Source organism: Schistocerca americana, chromosome 4 (assembly GCF_021461395.2).
Source record: "Schistocerca americana isolate TAMUIC-IGC-003095 chromosome 4, iqSchAmer2.1, whole genome shotgun sequence".
NCBI lineage: Eukaryota > Metazoa > Arthropoda > Insecta > Orthoptera > Acrididae > Schistocerca > Schistocerca americana.
Window position 1 is genome coordinate 240,586,941 of NC_060122.1, and position 19,875 is coordinate 240,606,815.

Consider the following 19,875-nt stretch of genomic DNA (forward strand, 5'->3'; position numbering starts at 1 on the left):
AGAATAATACCAAAATAAAATTTTAATTGCAAAGAAAGTGTGTTATTAACAGCAACAAAACACACTGCATACATAAGTGTGTCAAAGGCCCTAGGATGAAGACTAAGCAATACTTCGTAACAACAAATTAAATCATAGAAAGGTGAACAAAGTATGAATGTTGAAATTTGTAGGTGGTGCTAATGCAGGGGAGATGGCATTTCATTGTGAACTGCTTGGAGATGATGAGTTGCGGGTACGGATACTGATATGGTTTCTGCTTGATTGACCAGCTCTCTGTAGTGGGCAAACGGAAGGGCTACCAATAGCGCAGTGGAGGGTGAAACAAAGGATGAGGATTGAAAGGTGGCATTGAAGTTGTAGAGAAGGAGAAAATGTTGGTGTGGTTGTGAGAGGAGTGGTGACAGAAGGGATCTATGGTGCTGTGAGGTGGGAGGGGCTGCTCAAAGTTGGGATCGAATGCACAAAAGGAGGGTGTCTACTTGGGAAAGGAGGAAGTTGGAGTGGGTTTGGGACTATGTAGCATTGGCAGTTAAATGAAATAGTGAACGAGTTGCCCGGGTGACCATATAGAGAATACATGAATGCTCAAATGGGTGCATGTTTTGAAGGACAGTGGTGATGAAGTGAATGATGTCTTCAGCAATGGGAATAGGACATTGGGAGTTGTTTGAGTGGAGTGTATGTCAGTAGGGTGGGGTGGGATGGTCAGTTTTTGTTGGAGAGCATTTGGCTGTACACTTATAGGAGTAATTGAGATGGGATTGGTTGCAAATGTTGCAGGTTGGTGGCAACTGGAGGTTGGGACAGTGTTGGTACAGGTGGATCGCTTTGCAGTGGGAGGCAGGTAGGAGGATGTTTGCAGTCCGAAGTTAAACAATCATTGTAGATGAGGCATCTGTGGCAATGGTAGGCTCGGGATTGGGAGCAGGAAGGCTGTACTTTGTGTTTGTGGTAATAGATAAAGGCTCCATTCTGAAGGAGGTGATCAGTGATTGAGGGATCTTTGGAAAAGATGCAAATGAGGTATGTAGGATCAGAATGGTGATTAATTCAAAGGGCTTTTCAGATTTTGGAGTCAGGATTGGAATTTAGCTCCTGTTCAACTTCCCCCTCTGTGATCTTGGGACTTTTCAGATTTTGGAGTCAGTATTGGAATTCTCATGTTTAGCCTCCCCCTCTGTAATATTGGGGTCCACACACTTTATCACACCAGTGAAAGTGAAAGTTAACAGGGGGAGGGGGGAGGGGGGGGGGGGTGCTGAGTTTATCTTAGTCATTGTAGGCTGAGTGGCAGGAGGGAGCCATGTGGACCAAAATCAGGATCACGGCATTTGATGATTAACGGAATCTTTGCAAGGTATGAGTTGTGATATGTTGAGTTTCAGAAGGTACTTTTTTTATTTCTAGGGAAAGTGTTTTAGGATTGAAGAATCTGTGTAGGTGGTGTTTCTGCTTTTGTAGACAGCAACAACGGAGTTGCAGAGTATGCTGGAGTGGTAACATCTGCAAAAGAGGAGTTAATTAAGTTTGAGGGTGCAGTGTGTGAGAGTGGGAAGGCAGATGGGGACATCCAAGTAGTCGGGAGGGAAGGAAAGGAAGGAAGAGCTCCTACAGCGCAGAGCATTAGACGATGGCAAGAACAATTCCGCAGAAACTCGTTGTTTGTGTAAAGGCAAATCATCTGGCTGTCTCTGAGTGTCTGAAATAGACATTGAACGGATCTGCCATAGTTTCACAAGGAGTCCACAGACACCTGTTCGCCATGCAGCTCAACAGCTCAACATGCTCCTGATGTCCATCTGGTGTGTGTTGCATTGATGTTTACACATGAAACCATTTAAAATTCAGCTACTGCAAGCTCTTTGTGAAGGTGACAAACAACAATGGGTGGACTTATGTAATTTCGTTCTTGGCAAGATGGAGGAAGACAGTTTTCTTCCATGGTTAGAGTTTAGTGACGAGGCAACATTCCATTTAAAAGGAAAGGTAAACAAACCATAAACCATCATAATGTGAGTATATGGGATACGGAACAACCCCATGAAGTTGTACAACATGAGAGGGACTCTCCAAAATTTAATGTGTTCTGTGCAGTTTCGCAGGAAAAGGTTTATGGTCCATTGTTCTTTGCCAAGAACACTGTTACAGGAAGCACTTATCTCAGTATGCTTGGGAACTTTCTCTTCTCACAGTTGGAGACTGATTTGAATGACTTCGTTTACCAACCGGATGGGAAACCATCACACTGGAATCAGGAACTGCAGGAATTTTTAGATCTGAGGATTACTGAACAAGGCATCGGTTGCAGCTGATTAAATGATTCAGCCTTACATTACTGGCATCCACGGTGTCCGGAACTGACTGTGTGTATTATTTCTTGCCGGGGTTTATAAAAAAACTTGTATATGTGTCTCTGTTAACATCAACAATGAATGAACTGAGAAATTGCGTAACAGCAGCTGTAGAAGCTATAACTCAAGACATGCTCACTGCAGTGTGGGAACCATTTGAACTTCGCATTTTCATATTCCGTGCATCACGAGGGGCGCATATTGGACACCTACGAAAAGGTATGAAAAAAAGGACTTTTTGAGTTTCCCATTCCTCAAAAAAACATATATGTTTATTAGTTTCAGAAATATAGACGTGCCAAATCAGATGATTCTTTTTGATTCACGCTGTATAATACAAGAAGCTGTGATCCAAATCACTCACAATGAAAATCTTGCTTACTGTGCTAACGCTGTGTTACATGATCAATAACTTTGCGTATAGTCTGCATTTCCTGCTTTGTTTCAATGCTGGCTTTGAGCAAGAATTCAGTAAACATTTTGCCGAAATCTGTATAAAAACCAGTGTTGGAGGTTGTGATAACATCAAAGGAAACTTAAAATGTGGGAAATGTAATATGAAATCTTTAATGACAGGAAAGCATTGTACTGAGGGAATAGGGCTTCTGTTGGGACTGACAAAAGTCAACATAAAAAGCAGGGAAATGTTAAATACAGGAAAATAAAAGCGGGGTTTCACAGTATGTTGTATGAACATTAATTTAAACCACTAACTTTTCCTATCTGTGTGTTCTAACTACTTAATAGTTATGTTACTATTGGGTGACTACCAGTACATAATGTGTTGTGTGCTCTGTATATCTGCTGTCATTGCTGGCAAGATCAAAGATTTTTCTACAATACATCCTTTTCTGCTTGGTTTCATTTCCTAGAGTCCACCAGCTTAGCTTAGTACTAACATGCTTATCTACCATGCAGTGGGCCTGGGTTCAATTACTGGCTGTGTTGGACATTTTCTCCGCCTGTGGACTGTGTGTTGTGTTGTTGTTATCATCATCTCATCACCAAAGCACAAGTCACCCAATGTGGCGCCACCTGAAATAAGACTTGCACCTGACAGCTGAAGTTCCCCGGCACCCAGGCAACAATGCCATGTGTCCATTTCGTTTCATTTCCTAAAGTGCTGGGAAATTCTGCATCACTGGATAAATCCTTTACCATTTGTAGGACTGGTAAGTTTTACGGCTTTGAAGGGAAGCATGTTGTCACTTAACACTGAAATAATGTCATTTCCCCCAGAAAAAAGTGTATTTTTAATTGGGAGAACTCTGGGAAATTTCTTTTTTCTTGTCCATGTAATACACCTTGGTAAAGAAAGGTTTTGCATTTATATTTTCTGTTATTTCTTCACAAGCAATACAGAAATTGGTTTGAGGACGTCCAAATCACTGATCATAATTTTCGTGTAGGTACTTTCTTTAAGAGTCATATTTTACTTCTTTTGAAAGGTGTGGATGTTTTATTACAAAAGAGGTCATGCATGATTTTAATGTTATGTTCAGCACTCAAATCCTTTATATTCTGATTGTAGTAGTGTGTGTCAACAGGTAATTCGTTAATGTGTTTACACCAGTAAAATTTCTAATGTTATTCTGTATTGCATTACTGTGATATCCATGGTTGCCTCTTTTACCCACAGCAAACTGGTTTGCAGTAATGAACGACATTAATTGAAAGTTTGCTTTATTATTTACGCTAAATGCATTCTTTACATGATAAACAAAAATACTGTCTCATTTGAGTGGTGTTACTCTTTGAGATCACTTCCCTAAAGGTGATTTTCAGTAAATCAGCACCATTAAGAAAGTGTGCCACTCATTTTTAAAATATACGTCAAACAAAGTTTTGTAGCAAAGTTTCTTCTCATATGCACTTAACCTCTCAGTACGTTTATGTTTACAAGAGCGAACACCACTATTATTTGTCATAGATGGTACTGTTGCGCCTGTCCTATTACACATCACAAAGCTACATGTTTATGGGTAACGAACACCATTCTTCTTTTTTTATATAAACGAGAATGAAAGATCACAACAGCTCTAGACGTGTTAACGTGCTCACCTTTGTACCTGTCCCTGTGTATGCGTTGCCACGTTCAGAGTACCAAGTAAAAGGACTGGTGGTGTGTGTAAACACATTCAGAGCACACAGGGACAGGTACAAAGGCACACACTTTTAACACATTCAGAGCAGTTAAAGGGTTAATAGCTTTCAGATTTTATCCTTTGGTGAGCTAAAGTACACACATGCCCATGCCTTACATGCTAGTGACTAGACCGATAGTGCCAGTGCTCCTTTGCAGCAGATGAAATGGTTATGATGGTGATTGTGTCAGATGGGGTGGGTGGAGGGAGGAGGAGGCAGGATTTGGGTCGAAGGGAGGGAGGCGGATGGTTTGCTGGCTAGGAATGCCACAGGGGCGGGGGGTTGGCAGGTATTTATTCTGGCACAAACGTAACAGCCAGTGGGAAGCAGCACATGCTGAATGTGATGTGGAGACATGAATTGGGTGTGGACGACAGGATGGAGGAAGTAGAAACTTGGGTGGAGAGTGGCAGTGACTGTGAGTTACCTGTGATTGAGGCTCCTGCAGTCATCCTGGCCTCAGTCTCAAGTAACCCCTTTCTCTGCTTTCTCCACCCAACAGCTTCCCCTTCCTCCATACTGTCAGCCCCCCTTCCAGTTCACATCCCCATGTCACCCTCAGCATCGGTTGCTTCCCGTCAGCACGAAATGGGCAAAGTGCTGAATGGTGCACACCAGTATCCCCTCTCCAGAAAAGGGCAGATCAAAGGCCAAAGCCATGCTTATTGTCTTCTTATGCACACGGGATGTGGTTGAACACCACTTTCTTTCTGAGGGATAAACCTTCATTCGCACTTTCTACACGAAAGTGCTGAAGATGTTGAAGAAATGGGGGAACTGAGTGAAGGCAGTTACTGCTGTTAATTAGAAACTACATCATGGTACTGCAATAAACCACAGGCCATTGACTACCTGCCTTGGAATGGCATTGCAACATTTCCCTAGGCCCCCTGCATTACCGAAGTGGCCCAGCAGAGCTTTTTCAGTTTCCCTCAAATCAAGACAACCTTCAAAGTTCAATGCCCAGGCATGGTAAGAGAAATCAAAGTGGTATTGAAATAATTTCTGTAAAAGGTCTTCCAGGGCACCTTCCAAGATGGAAAATTTGTTCACAGAAGCATGTCAACACCTATATTTACTGTTTCAAAAACCTTAAATTGTTTGAGGTGATGTCTTCAATAATTTTTTTTCTCAAATTTGTGCTCATTACTCTTTATATAAACCCAGCATTCCACCCAGGATTTCCAAATATTGCATGAGTTGTATGAATCTGTTACAGACATAGAAATATGGTACATATCATGAAAATCTACCTGTTTAAATTGACGGAGGTGATTGCTATCAGCTGCAGCAGGACATTAAGCAGAATCAGTGGCAATGAACAAAAACGTGTACTGGGCCGGGATTCGAACCTGGGATCTCTTGCTTACTAGGCAGATGTGGTAACCAAAGCGCCATCTGGGACACGAGTGTTATTGCAACTGCATGGACTACCTTGGTATGCTTTAAGATCAATCTGCACGCTCATTAAATTCCATCTATCCACAGTCCTTGTCTTTTACACTCCTGCCCACTACTTAGAGATTCCCACAGGAGGTCGGACATATTTGTGCATTTGCATTGAAGAAAGTGGATCCATTGCCCAATCAGGCTTATGAATTATTTGAATGCTTGGTATCTGTTCCTTTGAAAGAACAGACACCACGCAGATCCATCACCTGTGAAATGCTGTATGTAATGTCCCGCTGCAGCTGACAGCAGTCATCCCCCTTCAGTTTACATGCAGTGTTTCACAGGTGCGGGGTATGCGTGGTGTCTGTTTTTTGAAGGAACAGATACCATGCATTCAAATAAATCTATACGTGTTTGTGATATATAGGTTAGTTATTTTATATGCACAACTTGCTTACATATGTAGATAAGGGATTTGATGTGGATGCTAACTGTGTGCAGTGGAATGTCAACAAGGAAAGGTTTCTATTTAAAATATTGTGTTCAAAAAGAAGTGTAATTTTATCACTTGCAATTTCCGAATATCATGTAAGATAAAATGTTTATATTGATGCAGACAAAATAGACCTGTGGACGAAAATAGTGAGGGAAAAGCAAGATATGTATGAGGATCTGCAAAAGGAGGAGGAAAGGTTGAGTATTGAGTTAGCAGCCCACAATGATGATACAGCTACTCTGGACAGAAAAATAAAAGAAGCAGAAGCAAGAGAAGAAATCATCTCAGAGAAAATTAAACAGGTTATTTTTCTTATTTATGTAATCTTCCTGGAATTTTTATCACCTTATATTATTAACACTGTGACATATTTACACTTCCTGCTTCCCAATAAAAAGTAAAAACTTGCAGATATTGTGTGCATTTGCATTAAAATCTGCATTTCACTTTTGTTTGGGGCTTTGGCATTCAGTGCTGTGGGATACATAAAATTTACAATATGGATCTCTTTTGTGTATTGACTTCCTGTGTTAAAACTGATTTCCGTTGTGATATGAGTAAAATTTTATATTGTGTCTGGGTATGAATGGTTAATATGAATGATTCAAACATTACACTAGAAGAAATGTGATCACTGACGGAATCCAGGAGCCACAGAGAAATGCATTACTGTATCAGCACTATGTTACAGTGCCAGTATTGCTAACCAATATACAGGGTATTACACCTGACTTTGCGACTTCATATATTACCGAAATGGAACAATGTGAATAATGCAGTTGGCCAGGGATGCCACTACATCATGGGCTTAAACACTGTGCCGGAATACATAATCCATAAAGGTCAATAAACACCACTTTCAGCACAAAGTTAAGTTTTTTATTAAACAGAACAACTATGCCTTTTCTGCAGAAATGAAAACTGGAGGTACAACTTAGTGATAAGACATGGTTCTAGTGCCATAAACACAATTATTAATAACATATAGCCCCCAGAAATTTCAAGGTTGTACATGACATCCAGTATGGAGAATTCACTTACAAATAACTAGTAACATCATGTCCGATAAACCTATTTCACCTCAACAGATGTTCAAAGTGCCCACCATTTGTATCAGTGCACCTGTGGAGACAATGTACAAGTGAGCGTTACAGAGATTGTAGTGTTTCCGCACACAGTGGTAATACATTTTTGTGTACCCTCTGCTGTCGTTGGGGGTTCATGGTACACACTTTCTTCCATCTACACCCCAGAGAAAGTAGTCTAATGGCATCAAGTCGGCAGATCAGGCTGGCCAGTTCACAGGACATTCCTGTCCAATCCAACAGTTTGGAAACATTGTATCCACAACTTCCCTAGGAACACTTGTGTAGTGTGTGGGGCATCCTTCAAGCTGTAACCACATTGACTGATGTGTTTCCAATCCCACGACCTCCATGAGAAGAGGTAGAGTGTCTTGCAGAAACTATGCATATTGCTTTCAGGTTAATGTTCCCTGATAAAAAGGGGGGCCTACAATACAGGTACCAGTTGTGCTGTACCAAACATTGACACCCCACTGTCGTTAAAGAGTTGCCACGCAGAGCAAGTAGGGACTTTGCATGGGTTGGTAGTGTGTGTTCCACATATTCACATGAGCATGATTTGTGAATGAAGCTTCATCCATAAACACCATATGATGTAGGAAGTCAGGATAACCTTGCAACCAGTGAAGTGCAAAATGACAGAATTCAGTGTGGGATACAAAGTCATTCCCACACAGTTCCTGCTGGAGTGAGATACAACATGGGTGAAATGAATGGCTGTGCAAAATTCTCCACACATTACTATGACTTATCTCTGAAGCGTGTGCAATCTGTCATAGTCTCACCTCAGGACTGTGCACTACAGCAACCAAAACAGCAATTTTTGTTGTTGTTGTTAGCTGTTGTGTTTGTACGTTGACAGTTTCTGGACGCCTAGCTGCCTTTTTCTGTGAGATTTGTACAGGTATTGGAAATTGTATGATGTGAAGGAGTCTGTTGATGTCAGTAGCATTCACTGTACATTGGTGCAATAGTGGTTGCATTTCTGTGACATTCACCATAAATAAACATCATATCTAGTTTTTCCTCATTACTGGAGACTGGCATATAGATGAGATGACCACAAATTTCACCAAAACAGGGAAACTGCCATCCAAAATGTATGTGCATCACATTGTATTTTCCTGTTTGACCATGATGGCAGTACAGCAGGTCCAAACAGGATACGCTAGTAGATTGAACAGTGTAGGTAGAGTGTGTCTACCGTTAGTGGTCTGTTTCACCAGGCTGCAGGACAGTGCAGGCATCCCTTGCCCTGCCCATTAGAGTAGAAACCGTGGCACTATTTTCATCCTTTAAAGGCTAATATTTTAGAATGTATGAGGCTTATAACATTAAAACCAAGTATACCATAATTAATTATACTTCTAGTTTTCATTTCTATAGGAAAAACATAAATGTTCCTTTTAAAAAACCTGACTTTGCGTGGAAAGGGTGTTCTTAAATTTTTTTCCGGTAATATGTGAGGTGGAAGAATTAGATGCAACACTTGTGCCCCCTATATAAATCAAATTTTTCAGCATTTGCTTCATTCCATGAGCTATTTAAAAGTGATTCTAATTTTTTTGTTTGGTGGTCCAGTCAGGACAGAAACTTGTCTCAGTGTTATTTTATTTGACAGAAGTCTTTTTTAAATAACAACCCAAAACAAAAATAAAATCACAAGGAAAAATGCACATAATTTGATCTCTTAATTCCATTACTATACTTTGTGGCTGTGGTTCCCAACTTTTATGAAACAATTATCCCCAAACGAAGACATCTAGAAACCAATACCCCTACAAGGTTTGGCATGTAACTAAAATTTAGAGTGGAGAAAAATACTGTTTATCCTATTTTTAAAGTTACAGAAAATTACAAACATTTCATCAATGTTCAACAAATGGAACATGTTTTGTAGGTGCTATATCAAAGAACTGATTGAACTTTGAACACAATTTACAATGTGCACTGGCTGACAAGGTGAAGGCCTCAGACATGGCCAACCGATTCAGTTCAAATTTGGCAGATCACTTGTGTACCCCTGCCCACTTTTGTGAAAATCACCCCTAAGGGTTATGATGAGCAATAAACCCAAAATTGGTGGGACCGATAGATAATTGTAAACAAAGCATTTTTTATCATCAGGTATGGGGTCTGCAAACACATACTTTTCCAGAAATCAAGGAAAGAAACTTTTACAGCTGCTGCTTATGTACCCACATGGTAAACACTTTTCAGCAAGAGCGCCAATAGTGCAGTGGTCAAGGTAACTGGCTGGGAAGCAGAGAACCTATGTTCAAATCTCGAGGAAACTGTACAGCTTTCATTTTTTTAAATTGTAGTTTTTTGTATCAGAATTCACAGGGATAGGAGTGTTAATAAGGTACACAACTCAACACGGAATAATTATAGTAATAAGATAGGCAAACTAATTTCCCAAACGACGTGGATTAGTAAAGAATTACTCTTTTAAGCCTTGTCACATGTAAACCGACTAAGAGTGCTGTAAGTTTCTCACGAGGGACCACAGATAGCCACCCACGTGACGTGGTTTACAGCAAGGCACGGGACAGAATGCACGCAGGGAGAGTTATGTTGTCCCAGTTGCCTGCTAGTCATATCATAGTTGTGAATCTCGAAGAGTGAGGGTGTTCAGCACAAACCTTATGGAAGTCAAAGAGTTGTTTTCTGTCATTAGGCTGCCAGGAACCTCGAGGATATATGTAATGATTTTTCATTGTTAATCCACCGAATAAAATATGTTATTTGAAAGAATACAGTGATCTTCCATAAATAACATATGACTTGTACAGTATGTAGTTTGTAGTAATTAGCTTCTCTGTTTATGCCATAGTAACTAGTTATTGTTTGTTGTCTCATATCTTTCAGTTGCTTAATCTGAATAATGGAGGATATATACGTTTCTACCAGCACTGAAATACATAGTTGGGAGCCTGTCTCAGACGATGGCAAGCAGGAAGTTACCGATGCTGTGTTTTGGTTTGTAAAAGTGTTGCAAGACAGATGTATTATCAATGCACTACTGGAAGAAGGCAGTTCTGTTTCTTAGCGCTCCAGAGTGATAGGAGTGGCTATCGTCGAGCAATTTTTGGAGCTGATGAACAAAATTACTTTTGTTGATACTGAATAACTGTACCATGAAGGCAAAGCAGAAGATGATTCAGTGGAAGATATCACGACTAGTGAATTGCAAAATGGTCATAACACTTTGGAAATGTCCACATTGCAAGCAGTCTGTGCTTCATCTGTTCCCGATGAGTATTACGAACCGGTTACTAAATGATTGAACTATGGCGCTATACCCCTTGAAGTAAAAGTAGAGGCGATAGCGCTAGCCAGGAATCGTCCAAATTGCGACATACAAACACTGCAAAAGAATGGAGCAGCAACAGCCCTGAATAGGAAGAAGGACCTAAAACTGTGGGAAAATGATATCATTAAAGGAGGGCAAGATACGACAAATACCAGGCGATAAATAAGTGTACATATGAACAATTTGTTGAATTCTGTCGTCATAACGAGAATGTAATGACGAGAATACTCCAGGAGTGGGCTCCAGGCGCAGTGCTCCAAAATACGACCAACAAGGATTTTAAATTTGCTGCATCATTATCTTGGGCAAGGAATTTCAAATCAGAATATAAAATTTGTCAACAGCACATTATTAAATACATCTCCCATAAGGAGGTAGAAAATATAGAAGATACACAGAAAGTGGCAGCTCTTTTCAGCACGCAAACGGCATTGCTTGTTACCGGATTTAATTGTTATTACGTGATCAACACCGATAAAACAGAATGTGAGTATTGGGTGAACATTCGACGCATGTAATCGCATAAGGGAGAAAAATGAACCCTTGTCACAGTTGGTAGTAAAAAAAACGTAACACATTCGTACAAGGCACAGTAGGGTACCACAGCCTCTGGAAAAGTATTGCCTAAGGTTTTCCTGTGTTTACAAGAAACGAATGTTACATTTGATCCTCGGGTTATAGAAGAGGTCAGTCGCTTAAGCAACTCGTTGAAAAATGTGTACATTACTTTCTCCAAATCCCAGAAATTGACAAATGCGATTTACAGAACATTTCTTGAGAATGCTTAACAAGCATACGTTGCTGATGACAAGTTTTGTCTAATATTGGACTCCTGGGGTGGACAAACTAACTCTCTAATGTATGACACCATGTTTATAGATGACAAGGGTCAACCGATGTGCACACTAAAATTAACTGCACACCTGTGTGTCAGCCGTGTGATGTTTATTTCTATTGCCAGGTTAAAAACTTTATTTCCAGGCTTCAGAATTGCAGTGTGCTTTTGAAAACCCAGTGGCAATTGCACAACCTCGTGGATGCAATAACTAATCACAACATAATTCATAACCAACTTTCAGCGCCGATTTTTCAGGCAATGATATTGTATGCATGGTATGCATCAAAATTAATTCCGGAAAAAGACATAGTTTAAAATGTAAACCAAGTTTGTTTTCCACCAACGCTTCAGAAGGGACAGTGCAGCTTTCGAAATATTACATTCATTACATGTTCTTGGTGCCGCGAGTATATTTGTTTCGGATGTTGATATGACAAGTACCATCCATCTAGTTGTTCGAAGAAAAGTGAGGGTACGTAACAGTGACCGGAAGAGCCATTGTAAAGTGAACAGGAGTAACATTTTAGTTGTTTACCATCCCAGTAGGTTTGAGAAATGTATGTGCCTACCTTTTTATCATTCCTTATCAATTTACTTACCTTATTAACCCTCCTATCCCTATCAATTGAGATATGGAAAAATATGAATGAGAAGAATAACATACACTAGGATCCTTGAGATTGCAACACAGGTTCATTGCTTTGCAACCAGTTACCTTGGCTGTTGCGCTATCAGCAACAAGGCATAAAAGTTTAATTCTTTAGTAATTCACATTGTTTAGGAAATTAGTTTTCCTACCTTATTACTATTATTATTCCATGTTGAGTTGCGTACCTTATTAACCCTCCTACTCCTAAGAATTCTGATACGAAAACTACAATTTAAAAAAATGAAAACCTTACAGTTTCCTCCAGATTCGAACACGAGTTCTCCGCGTCTCAGCTAATTACCTCTGCCATTGCATTCTTGGCATTCTCCCCAAAAGGCGTTTACCATGTGAATACAGAAGCGGCAGTTGCAAAAGTTTTCTTTCCTCGATTTCTGGAAAAGTGTGCATTTGTGGACCCCGTACCTATTGATGAAAAGTGCTCTATTTACAATTATCTATCGATCTCGCAAATTTTGGTTCGATTGCTCGTCATAACCTTTAGGGATGATTTTATCAAAAATGGGAGGGTGTAGAGCCAAAATATCGTATAGTTCTTTGTTTTAGCTTGTACAAAGGTGACCTGCCAAATTTGAGCCGAATTGGTTGGACATGTTGAAGGCCTTCTCCTTGTGAGACCAGAAATGATTAAATCAATGAGTTGGGCGGTACTGGTTATTTCTATGAACCTTTTTTTATATTCAGTTTGGTCTCGGCCAGTGCACATTGTAAATTGTGTTCCGAGTTCAGTCAGTTATTTACTTTCATTTTCCATCAGTTGCAAATCTAGTTTCATACCTATAAGTTGTGGAGAATGGGATCAATATTCTCATTGAGTTTTCTTATAATAATGTAAACTCATCTCCAATCTTTCTTCAAAATGTTGGTTATACTGTTTTAAAGTAATGTGTTTTCAGTGTGTCATCTGCAGACAGTCCCAGAAATTCTGCTTTGGCTGTAACTTCACTTTCTGCAAACATTTCTTCATTCACTGAAAACAGTTTTAAAAGCCAGGCATTTACTAGTTGATTCTCCGTTTTAGGAAAGTAGTGACAAAATTTATTATTCTATAATTATGACTAAGTTTTACAACATACTTTATTGGATCAGATACATTGATGATATCCATTGTTTAACTGTTGAATCTCCAGCAAAAATTGATCAGTTTCAAGCAGGTATAAACACAATAAACAAAAATATAAGGTTCACAATGGAGAAAGAACATGAAAACCAAATAAAATTCTTAGATATAACCATAAAAAAGAAACAAACAGCATAATTTTGAAATTTACAGTAAACCTACAACAACAGACACTGTCATATATCAGATTTCAAATCACCTACAGTCAGAAACAGTCAGCAGTCAGCGACATGGTTCATAGACTCAATGCAATACCACTCAGCACAGAAAACTCACAGAAAGAACTAGACGACAAACTAGACATCGTCGCACAAATAGGGACAAATGGTGGGTCCAAAAGCAATCTAATCACAAAGTTAAACAAAAAAATTGAACAACAAGTACAGTCAATAAACATGACACATACTCAGCCATAAACAGCAGAACAACAAAACACCACACAAACAAGCACACCCAGCAACAGAACAACAGCAACACAAAGAATACCTGAAAATGAGAAATAAGATTCTAGATGGTACACAATGACCTGCAAGTACAAATTCACACAAAAAAAAAAAAAAAAAAAAACCATTTTCATAAGACAAGGCATTCAAAACAGACAGTTCAGTCCAAAAGAATATACCAGACACCTACCAGGAAGCAGGAATATACCAACCTACAATGCAACACGTGATGGAAGATATGTAAGACAAACCAGCAGAACATTCAACACCTGGTGCAAAGAACATATGGAAATATGGGACAAGCCCTCAACTTTTGCGGAACATTTATGACAAAATAGAATAAATAATGAAAGACACCTCCTAACCCTATAAGAAAAAAATAGAATAAATAATGAAAGACACTTTCTAACCTTACAAGAAAATTATGACATATACAAAGCAAAGGCTGAAAGGAAGATCACTACTAAGTGACCAAGTGAATATGACTAACTACTGACTGTTTAACTGATTGATCATGTAATAGATGGTAATCCCAATAAATGATCTAAAATCCCATTCCTCTCACAAGAATATAAATGTATGTAAGAGAATAACGAAAATCCACTAACACACACAAGCAACAACAACAACGATAACAGAACTTACCTCTGCACACATACATCCACAGAAAAAAAAAAAACAGTTGAAAGTGAAACATGTGAAATTTGGCAACACTTACAGAACGAAATGCCACTAAAAACACAAAAAACGGCAGTTAAATTGCTATACCTTGAAAGCAGTGACCAAAACGAAAAGTGCAAACTGACAACCAGTTTGCCACATGAGAGGAAGCTGCCTGGGTTAAAAATAATGAATTAGACGCTGAACTGTGAATACTTCTTGGCTTAAAAATAATGAATTATATGCTGATTTGTAAGTACTTCTCCATTTTATTACAAAAAACCTCAATGAACTGTTTTAAATCTGTATCCTATTAGTGCAAACAATAACCAGTTATGTGTGAATGAAAAGAATCATGTAGTATTTTGGGACACCCACTACATATTTCTTTGTAACTAACATCTGGGTGAACAAGATAAATAAAAAAGACTTTATGTGTAGTATGCAAAAAGCGTTTCTCTTTTGAACTGCTGTAATTTATTATTGATTTACATCATGTATGAAAGAGTATTTTTCACTGCTGGCATAGAGTATCACTTTCAGTTCTGGGAACATTGAAATTTCTTGAATTTCCTTTCAGTTCTGGGAACATTGAAACTTCTTTAATTTCAGCCTGTGTTGGTAAAGCTCCAATCTGCAAAGAAAACTGGCAACTTTGTCTTGTACTGTGAGAATTATGCCTTATTTCCTAACAAGTCATTGTGAAGTGTGCTTCTACAAATAAAATCACAAGGCACTTCGGAAATAAATATATTATGTATTATTTTGGCATATAAGTCTTCTCATTTCCGTTCGTTACCATTTCCAGAAACAAAGTGGTTTCTTGTTGAAGCTTGAGCACTCTATGCAACACCTTGCCTCATTGTCACTACATGAGTAGGTACATTTCAGGTGCAAGTGTTTTCATTGCCAAAGCATAATGGCATATAATGCAATGGCTGAATGTTGCATTTGGAGCAAGTCCTTTCACCAGTGTGTGGAATCCAGAGTGAACCCTGAAATGGGAGGTGCTCAGGTGCTCTGCCTGTCCATACACCTACTAACTTCAATCTGTGCATTCTTATTCTTCACTGATCAGATAACATCATCAGCACATATGGTAGTATCCAGCGATTGCAAGAACACTTATTATTGTTTCAGGTCATCATTTTTTGTTTTCAAAAATAGACAGGCAGCTGGAAACAAGATGCAATATTGGTCGATTCATGTATAAATATAGTTTTATGCACCTGTCGTTTGTTTATTTTTCCACTATCCAATTCAGTGGTTCACACCATCATTTTCAGGTGGATAATTATTTAGTTACAAATCTAGTGGCAAAAAGTCTTGATCTTATTTCGTTGAGTACCATGTCCAAAATTTTTGAACACATGTCCCCAATGTGACTTCTAAATTTTAAGCGGCGGTAGCGCGCACAAAAGCAAGCCATGCCGCGATCGGCGACAGGCCATAAACACACAGTATCAGAGTACGACAAACAATGCATGACACAGCACAGTAATGCATTTTCTGCTTAGAGTGACGTAAACACCTATAACAAAGAAAACTGTGCTTATCAGATCAAAGAAAAATAAGCAATCAATTCAAACCAGATGAAGCACATGCAAAAGGAAGGGTACCCGTATAAATACGGATGGAGCGCCTGACGCATAGCAATGGCTCCCTGGTAAAGCTTAACTGCTAAGCTTACGACTCGAACAAAACTACTGTAGCTGTATCGTCATTCATTCAACCTAAATTGTCTCATATTACAGTGGACCAACTTTGTTTCGATTTGGAGATGCGGCCTAAAACTTTTCTCTTCCCTTGAATTTCGAGCCTCAAATTTCAGGTGCGGCTTAGATTCGGGAAATTTTTTTTCCTTGATTTCGAGTCTCATTTTTCAGGTGCGGCTTAGATTCGAGTGCGGCTTAGACTCGAGTAAATACGGTACTCAGGCTAGTATTAGGTCACTCCCTACACCCTCAGGTGGCATGGCTCCTAAAAGAAGGAAAAAGTGTTTAAAGTTCAAGTACTTAAGAGCCAGAAACTTACTATAATGCATTTAAAAAAAGTGTAGAAAAATTATAACATTATTAATCAATAACATAATGCAACTGACGTTTACTATATTGATTAAGTTTTTGTTTATGTCTGTTTGAAACTGAATTAATGCAATTTATATCTTGACATGCACATATTGCCTCAATTTATTATAAAGCACCTTCAGTAGTCTGGATTGTATATGTACAGGGCTATTACAAATGATTGAAGCGATTTCATAAATTCTCTGTAGCTCCATTCATTGATATATGGTCACGACACACTACAGATACGTAGAAAAACTCATAAAGTTTTGTTCGGCTGAAGCCGCACGTCAGGTTTCTGCCGCCAGAGTGCATGAGAGCGCAGTGAGACAAAATGGCGACAGGAGCCGAGAAAGCGTGTCGTGCTTGAAATGCACTCACATGAGTCAGTCATAACAGTGCAACGACACTTCAGGATGAAGTTCAACAAAGATCCACCAACTGCTAACTCCATTCGGCGATGGTATGCGCAGTTTAAAGCTTCTGGATGCCTCTGTAAGGGGAAATCGACGGGTCGGCCTGCAGTGAGCGAAGAAACGGTTGAACGCGTGCGGGCAAGTTTCACGCGTAGCCCGCGTAAGTCGACGAATAAAGCAAGCATGGAGCTAAACGTACTACAGCCGACGGTTTGGAAAATCTTATGGAAAAGGCTAAAGCAGAAGCCTTACCGTTTACAATTACAAGCCCTGACACCCGATGACAAAGTCAAACGCTTTGAATTTTCGGCGCGTTTGCAACAGCTCATGGAAGAGGATGTATTCAGTGCGAAACTTGTTTTCAGTGATGAAGCAACATTTTTTCTTAATGGTGAAGTGAACAGACACAATGTGCGAATCTGGGCGGTAGAGAATCCTCACGCATTCGTGCAGCAAATTCGCAATTCACCAAAAGTTTATGTGTTTAGTGCAATCTCACGGTTTAAAGTTTACGGCCCCTTTTTCTTCTGCAAAAAAAACGTTACAGGACACGTGAATTGGAAAATTGGCTCATGCCACAACTGGAGACAGACAGCGCCGACTTCATCTTTCAACAGGATGGTGCTCCACTGCACTTCCATAATGATGTTCGGCATTTCTTAAACAGGAGATTGGAAAACCGATGGATCGGTCGTGGTGGAGATCATGATCAGCAATTCATGTCATGGCCTCCACGTTCTCCCGACTTCACCCCATGCGATATCTTTCTGTGGGGTTATGTGAAAGGTTCAGTGTTTAAACCTCCTCTACCAAGAAACGCGCCAGAACTGCGAGCTCGCATCAACGATGCTTTCGAACTCATTGATGGGGACATGCTGCGCCGAGTGTGGGAGGAACTTGATTATCGGCTTGATGTCTGCCGAATCACTAAAGGGGCACATATCGAACATTTGTGAATGCCTAAATAAAATTTTTGAGTTTTTGTATGTGTGTGCAAAGCATTGTGAAAATATCTCAAATAATAAAGTTATTGTAGAGCTGTGAAATCGCTTCAGTCATTTGTAATAACCCTGTATTTACATGGTGCTTGACCCATTTATTGAGATGTGCATTGATCTAATTCAAAATCATCAACATAGTATTGCTATACTGTCTTGATCATAAGTTTAACATGGATGTCAACATTGTGCCTTGAGTCCCTGACATTGCATCTTGAATCTGGTGACTGTGGGACAGTATTTCATCAGTGTCTCAAATACTACTCAAAATAGGAAACAACAAGCAGCGAGTGAATATATCACAGTGCCCGAATACGGCGTGACAATTCAAAAGGTCGCTCATAATTCATAAGCAGCTTTTTGTTGCAGCTGCTGTGACGCTGTGACTGCCTGTATTCATATTATGACAATGTGTTCTCATTAAGTATGTAGTCAAAATGCAAAGAATCTAAAGAACATAAAGAACATTATAGACAAAAGCAAACATTATTCGAAGCTTAGGATAATAATTGTCCCATAAAAAAAATAATAAAAATGAAATTAAAAAAAAGATTGGAAATAGGTTGTGAGTGGTGTTGGCTGTGTTCAGTATTCATGGTTCAGATACAACAAATCTTCAGAGTCTTTGATAAACATTTTTGGACCGTCTCTTTTTGCAAGCAAGCAGTTCACTGGAAAGACTGTTTACACTGCACATTGTCCTACATTTTACTTTTCATGTTACCCACCAACAATAGATTTTTCCTCTCTGTTTAAATGAGAGTGCAGCACAATAAATACGGCACTTGCAATCTTGACTTACTCAAGCTGTGGCCCTGCATGCGCTACAACTGAAACCACTATGTGCGATGCAGCTCTGCATGTCACAGTGCAGTCCTGTCCAAACTGACTGCGTATGAATGCTCTACTTCTTTTGATGTACAATTGGCTGAATACGTTCGACATGGCACACTTATTATGTATATGCCTTAACATATGTAAATGTTAATTGTTTGGACACTTTGAAATTATACATAAGACAAATCTCAACAGGCAAGAAAGGTATGTAAAAGTTATTTCAATACATTGCTGTTGCGTATGCAGCAATATATAACATAAAGTGCAGCAGCTGAAAAGTAGCAACATTACTCATAAACATTACTGTATTCATGATCTTAAAGAAGGAAACAGGTATGCACACAATGCTCTTGAATTGTAAAAATGGAGGATGGAAAGGGATTCATTAATTTCTCTCAGGGGCATGATCTTGACACTTTAAGTAAGGACAGAATAGGATTCAAAAATCTCTTGCGGATGACTGCAGCTGATTTGAAAGACTGCTAAGAGATGTTGTATTGCATTGTATTGTATTTTCATTGGTCCTGTTGTCTACAAAGCAGCTTATGCATAAGACATTGGACAAGTCAAGTTATACAGCTGAAAGTCATTTCTAGGCATATGTATTTAGGGTTACAATAATACACTTATACATAAGTATTTATATAACACACTTCGTAAATTTAGGGGGATGAATGTCAAAAAAAGACAATTTCAGACTGCCAGTTTCTCTTTCCCTTACATTAGTTATCACACTCCACACTCAAAATTCACTGCTAATTTATCAGATGATGGGCAGTGAATTACTAAACTTCTAAATCATAATAAATATGACCACTGATGAATAGACAGCCACACATCATCAAACTGTGATGTGATGTGAGACTGTAAGATTGAGAAGACTCAAAATGTTTTACCGATTAGTCCCCCCGCAATCATTTGAGAATGATTGGGTGGGGGGGGGGAATACGTGAATCCAAGTTTTTTGATTTTTAATTTTTAATGCAAAATTACTTACAATGAAGAATTGCTGCAATGAAAGTGCATAGTGAACCAGTACATA